Raw genomic sequence first — 6,238 nt, 5'->3', positions numbered from 1 at the left:
CCTCATGTAAAATAGAGAGAAAATAAATAAACTTCACATTGCAAGAATGGTATAATAATGTAATAAAATAAAAGCAAATGTGTTCTGCCGAAATAAATCAATTGTGAATGAGAAGCAACTATTCCCTGTACTGAACCATAAATGCACACTTATTGATATATATCGTTTGTACAATCGACGAAGGATGTATGTACAGCCACCATGTTTCAGAACAATGCTGTTCACAAATATATCTTGTCAGCCCTGCAGCTTGGCTGATGCAGATATATTATGCAGATATATTGGTACATCTGCCTATGTGTATGGTTAGCCCACCAACTGCACAGTGTTTCGAACGCAGAACCCATTGAATATGGCGTCACATGGTGCTAAGCATATAGAAATGAATCTGCTGGCCGGCCAGGGGTGGTAGATAATTCTTAATTGTGGATGCACAAGATCATTTATGCATAGACCTTACCGAGCCTTTGATTAGACAGCAGGCCAATCCATCACCCAAGTGTGTACACTAGCCATAGGTAGTTTGGAGATGTAGTCACTGTTTATTATTTATTTACAGTTTCTTATATAGTGCATACAGTACTTGCCTACTTTTATCTTGACCTCTCCGGGAGAAGCCCAGAGAGGCAACACATCAGGGGGGATGGGGACAAGGCTGACATCACTTGGTCCCGCCCCCATGACAGAAAACTCTGTGATTTGTGTGGCCACGGAGAGGGGCAGGGCTTAAATGAAGCAAAATGCCAATACTGCATCATTTTAGCCCCGCCCTCTCCACAGACCCGTAGATTTGCAGTATTTGAATCAGCAGGGAAGGGGGGCAGCAAGCGGAGGGGGGGCGGACCTGATTTCCGGGAGCCTCCCAGACATTGCGGGAGAGTAGACAAGCCTGAGATAGTGTAGTACATTGCGCTTTACAATTGGAAATAACAGTGATACAACAAACTGAGTAGTCTGTTACTATATAGAAGGTCTCTGCACACAAGTTTACAATCTATACAGAATAGATAGAAGCTATTTTACATAGATCAGGTTATACTAAACATCAGGGCTGCCGAGAGGGGGTGCAGGCAGCAATTACCCATGTCTGGGTTATCATTGTCGCCACCACTACCTGTCAGTAGCAGCCTAGTACGGGGGCCAGCACACAATATAAAAGCAGTCTCTGTCTGTGCTGCAGGGTTATTACGTGGTAGGTGAGAGTGGGCCCAGTGAATTGGCCCCTAGCTGATGTGATCACAGCACCATATCCTCCAACATTTGTAGGGCAGAAATCGGTACACATTTAAGAAGGGGCGTGGCCATGGGTAAGGTGGGTGTGGCATTGGGTACAGTGGGCTTGGTCACGTCCCCAGGCATCCTGCCCCCCCAGCCCAGCACCTGATGCAGCTCATGTCACATGGTGGCTTGGTGGGCTGCTGGCATATTAAATAAGTATATTTAATATACTTTATTTGGTACTTATGTATTATCTGGGCTCCCATGTTAAATGCACCCCATTTTTTCATACCCCTACTATCCAACTACGCATGGAGTTGATTTTATATAGTGTGGCGAGCGCAGCGAGCCACCGTGCCCGAAGCGTGGCGAGCCCCGCGAGGGGACACGGTCTCATAAGAAAACCGGGAGCCCAGATATTACATAAGTACCCTTTATTTAATAAATAAGTATATTAAATATACTTATTTAATATGCCAGCAGCCCACCAAGCCACCATGTGACATGAGCTGCAGCAGGTGCACATGTCACAAGATGTCACACAATTTATTATTCAAAGTGCAGCCTGAGCCCAGCCACCAACTTGCTGCACTGTACTACAGTGCTCGAGTCTGATGTGCTGTGTTGTTCAGGCAGGCAGCAGGCTCCGATGCGAAGATTATCCCCCCCCCCCATCACGCGTGCCGAGGCTGGCCACCGCACACATCCCACTCTTCGCCCTCAGCCCTTTGCGCCCACAAGTGAGAGGGCTGAGACTTTGTGCTTTCCCTGAGTGCGCGGTCCCGGCGCGTGACGTCATGACGCACGGGACCGACCGCAATGCTCTCTTGGGAACAGGTGAGGGGGAGAGTCAGCGCACCAAGCAGCTTACACGGAGGGGAGCCAGGAGGAAATTTATGCGCACAGTGAGTGCCTGACCGCAGCAATGGGGGGAAAACGGTACATTCGGTACAATCTATATTTGCCGGTACAGACTGTTAACAAACGGTACTGTACCGGCAAATTCGGTACAGTTGGAGGGAATGCAGCACATCTCTGTTTGATACACAGCAATGTGACCATGTATGCCACGTTTAGACAAAGAACACAAAAAGTACCCAAGCCTGGCACTGCTAAACACAACGCTGATTTATTTGCCATTGCTTTGCATCAATGTCATCCTCTTAGGTTCACTTGTGTTTATAGCAAGTCTCTCTTTGTCTGTATTTTATGGGTTTACGGTAAATCTGGGTCCAGCAAAATATTCTGCAATTTCATATTCACTTGGCATATTAAGATAAGATGTGTGAAATATATATTTATATACTGTATAGTAATAAAATGTTCTTCCATCCAATCGCTTTATGACAGCAACTATTTGTGGAAACATACAATTCAGTTTCATAATAAAGCAATTGCTTAATATGTGATGAGTTTTATTTTCTAATCCAGAGTTGTATTATTTTAATTATCCATAGCTATAAACAATGTAAGTAACAAATGAAATTCCTCATGAACATAAACCCGACCTAATTTATTTATTGTTTATTTATATGGCGCCACAAGGGTTCCGCAGCGCCTGGCATAGATACGTGAAAAACAAGAAAATAAGGAATTACAGTACAATGCAAATTAGGACAAGTACAGGGTAAATAAAGACAGTTCCAACAGAGGACAGGACATTGACACAATTATCAGGAGAGATAAAGTCAGATATGTAGGTGGGAGAGGAATGGATGATGGCTTTGTAAGTGAGTGAGAAGCTTCAGTTGTATTATGAAGCGGAAAGGCGGCCAATGTAGGGTGTGTAAGAGAGGGGAGGTGGACATAGTACGCTTGGAGAGGAAGATGAGCTGGGCAGCAGCGTTGAAGACAGACTAGAGTGGAGAGAGGTGTTTCACAGGGAGGCCAGAAATAGGAGATTACAATAGTCCAATCTGGAGACATTAGTGAGTGGATGAGGGCCTTTGCAGCATCCTGGGCGAGATAGGGCCTGATCCTCAAAGAAACAGAATTTGTGTGTCACAATGGCGCTGCCAGCAGTTATCCACCACCTTTGGAACAGAGATTTTACTTCCCTGTTCAGTTTTTTCAGATTCAGGGATTTCTCCTCTATAACTCAAAATAAAACAAAATATGGTGCAAAATAAGGTTTCCACAAATGAATACATTCTTTATTTTTCTGTATGCACTCACATTCCTAAAGGTAAAAATCGCTTTGAGATTCTCAGTAAGACCAACAGTCAGAGTTCTCCTTTTAAATTTCTGTATCTATGGGAACTCAAAACATGCAAACATAGTGCAACTCCACTTCAAAATATAACATGCATTTATTAAAAGTTACACTCACATAAAATATAATAAAAATCGCATATCACCACTTAGAATCAATGGATTATCAATCTCCTTTTGTCAGAGGTGTAGTCCATCTGGGTTGTCCAATGTTCCGGATCATCAGTCTCCCATTGGTGCCTCAGGAAATAATGTTTTGCTTGAACGCGTTTTCGGACCTGCTGTCCTTTCTCAGATGTCCTGTGGACGTTATTTCCTGAGGTGTTTTTTTTCCCCAAGTACGCTGGACTACTTCAGGAGTGAAAGGACCAGATCTACGCCAAAGGAGACCCGTGAGTATAATTTCCTTCCATAGGACCACTTTGGATTTCTTTGGACACCCGGACCCCATTACCGATGGACGGGGACCTACCAACGGGCTCCAGCTAGGTAAATATCAGTATGTATGGGCTATGTATGTATTAAGGTTTTATTTTTCTAGTGTCAGTGTGCTTTTATTTAACTGAGCAATATTAAAGGAGAAAACCACGCCCACAGACTGCGGCACAATCTCCACCAAAGATTACCACTCCTATAGGCAATTTTTTGTACAAGATGGTGTAAACTGTTGCGCTGTCTATAATGGCAAGAGGGGTTCTTTTAGCCTCTTCTTAGTCAACCGTCAGTCACTCGAGAGTTTAGATTAAAACAAGACAGAGAGAGACATGTCAGAAAAAGGTGATCACAGAATGTCCATACACAGGGGCGGATCCAGGATAAAATGACGGGGGGGCACCATGATAAAAAAGGGTTTGGGTGGGGGAGGGGCGGTGTTAGTGGTGCCAGTGTACATGCTAAGAGAGCGGCAGGAGAGGGTGGGAATGGAATTAAAAATAGGCCCTGGCATTTAAAGTACGCAGGCCCACCATGGCGACAAAAGTGAAGGATGTAGTTGTGCGCGCACCAAAGGCGCGCTCCGGAAAAGGGTGTATGGCCACTCAACAGGGTGCATGTCAACACCATATACAACTTCTACACATTATGCAACAAAATACTAGACCCCATTATACTTGCCCCTTACACATGATGCCAAATGGAATGAGCCAAAATTCACATAATGCCACATGGATTGAGCCAAAATTCACATAATGCCACACGGATTAAGCCAAAATTCACATAATGCCACACGGATTGAGCCAAAATTCACATAATGCCACACGGATTGAGCCAAAATTCACATAATGCCACATGGATTGAGCCAAAATTCACATAATGCCACATGGATTGAGCCAGAATTCACATAATGCCACACAGATTAAGCCAAAATTCACAATACACTTCATAAACAGGGACATTGTCCACCAAAGGCTCGCATTAAACATTTACACCATAATGTCCATTACACGTTAAGTTACACACCATTATGTCCATTATGTGTTATGCCAAACACCATAATGCCTATTAAAAATTATGCTACATAAGTGCTGCTTCTCTACATGCTCATTGCCAAGGGTTCTATGCTCATTGCCAGAGGTTCCATGCTCGTTGCCATGTGGGATTACATGCTCATTGCCAAGGGGGAATACATGCTCGTGGTAAATGGGGGACAGCCGCCGCCAGGCAGAAGTGATAGCCACTGACAGTGGCAGAGCCTGGCTGTATTCAGAGCACTGCAGGTCCTGGCTATTTGAAATAATACCCCTTTCACACCAGAAAATGCATTCCCAGGTTGGCCCCTTTTACACCAGCCTAGTCTCTGCATTTTCTGGTGTGAGGGGGTAGAGAAAACCACCCCTCCCCCCTTTAACCAGTTATCTCATTTAACCGGCTATATCTTCGGAACCAACTGACCCATTTACATGAGACAAGTATCATATTGAAGAACTTTTGAGTGGGCTGTGAATGATTTTGGTCCAGTGAAACCTGAACGTTTGGTTCCAGAGTAATCTGCCCTCAAAGAACATGAACAGCCATGAAATTACATTTCAAAAATAAAAAAATCGGTTTACACGCAATATCTCTGGAACCGATTGACCGATTTGGACCAGCCTGGTATCATATTGAAGGCCCAGCGATTTGAAATTGAATGAAATTAACCACAAGCTTCTGTGATGCCAGGGCGGGAACTGGCAGCCGTCGGAACCGGGTGGGGGTCGGAATTGACGGGTCCCATATTATCCTATGGGGAAAAAACGTTACAGGTTTGCCAGTCGATATCTCCGGTTCCCGGGGGGCTAGAGACACGGGGCTGGGCTCGTTGGAAAGCCCTGGTCCTTAGCTACAAAATAAATGACAGGGGGGGCACGTGCCCGGGTGCCCCCCCCCCCTGAATCCGCCACTGTCCATACACGGTATCCGATCTGTGTTACTGACCTCCGTGCCCTATGTGTACATAAAAGGTATCTTAATTTCACAGCTGGTCCCACATTCCCAAATGAATAGGGCTTTTGCTCATCAGCCGTGGATCTTCCCAATTACAGATACACAGATCAGGTACTCCAATGTAATCCACAGGTAAAAATATTTAGACACCACACATAAATCCAAGATAAAAATGACAAAACAGATACATAAAATTCACAAAAAGTTAAAAAAGGATAATGTCTCTGTGCATCATTCAGGTAGGGAAGAGATGAACGTGAAGGTTAGCCCAGTAATATTCCAGAGCGGCAGCCGGTATCTGCTCCCCGTGTGTTGGTCCGGCGTTCCGGCATTCCGGCGTCCGGCCCGGTTTGCGTATGTTTTACTTATCCTCAGAACACTCCGCACC

The sequence above is a fragment of the Crinia signifera genome, chromosome 11, assembly GCF_055691185.1.
Source record: "Crinia signifera chromosome 11, ASM5569118v1, whole genome shotgun sequence".
NCBI classification, from domain to species: Eukaryota; Metazoa; Chordata; class Amphibia; order Anura; family Myobatrachidae; genus Crinia; species Crinia signifera.
The sequence above is the reverse complement of the archived record's forward strand: the minus strand, read 5'-3'. Positions refer to the sequence as shown.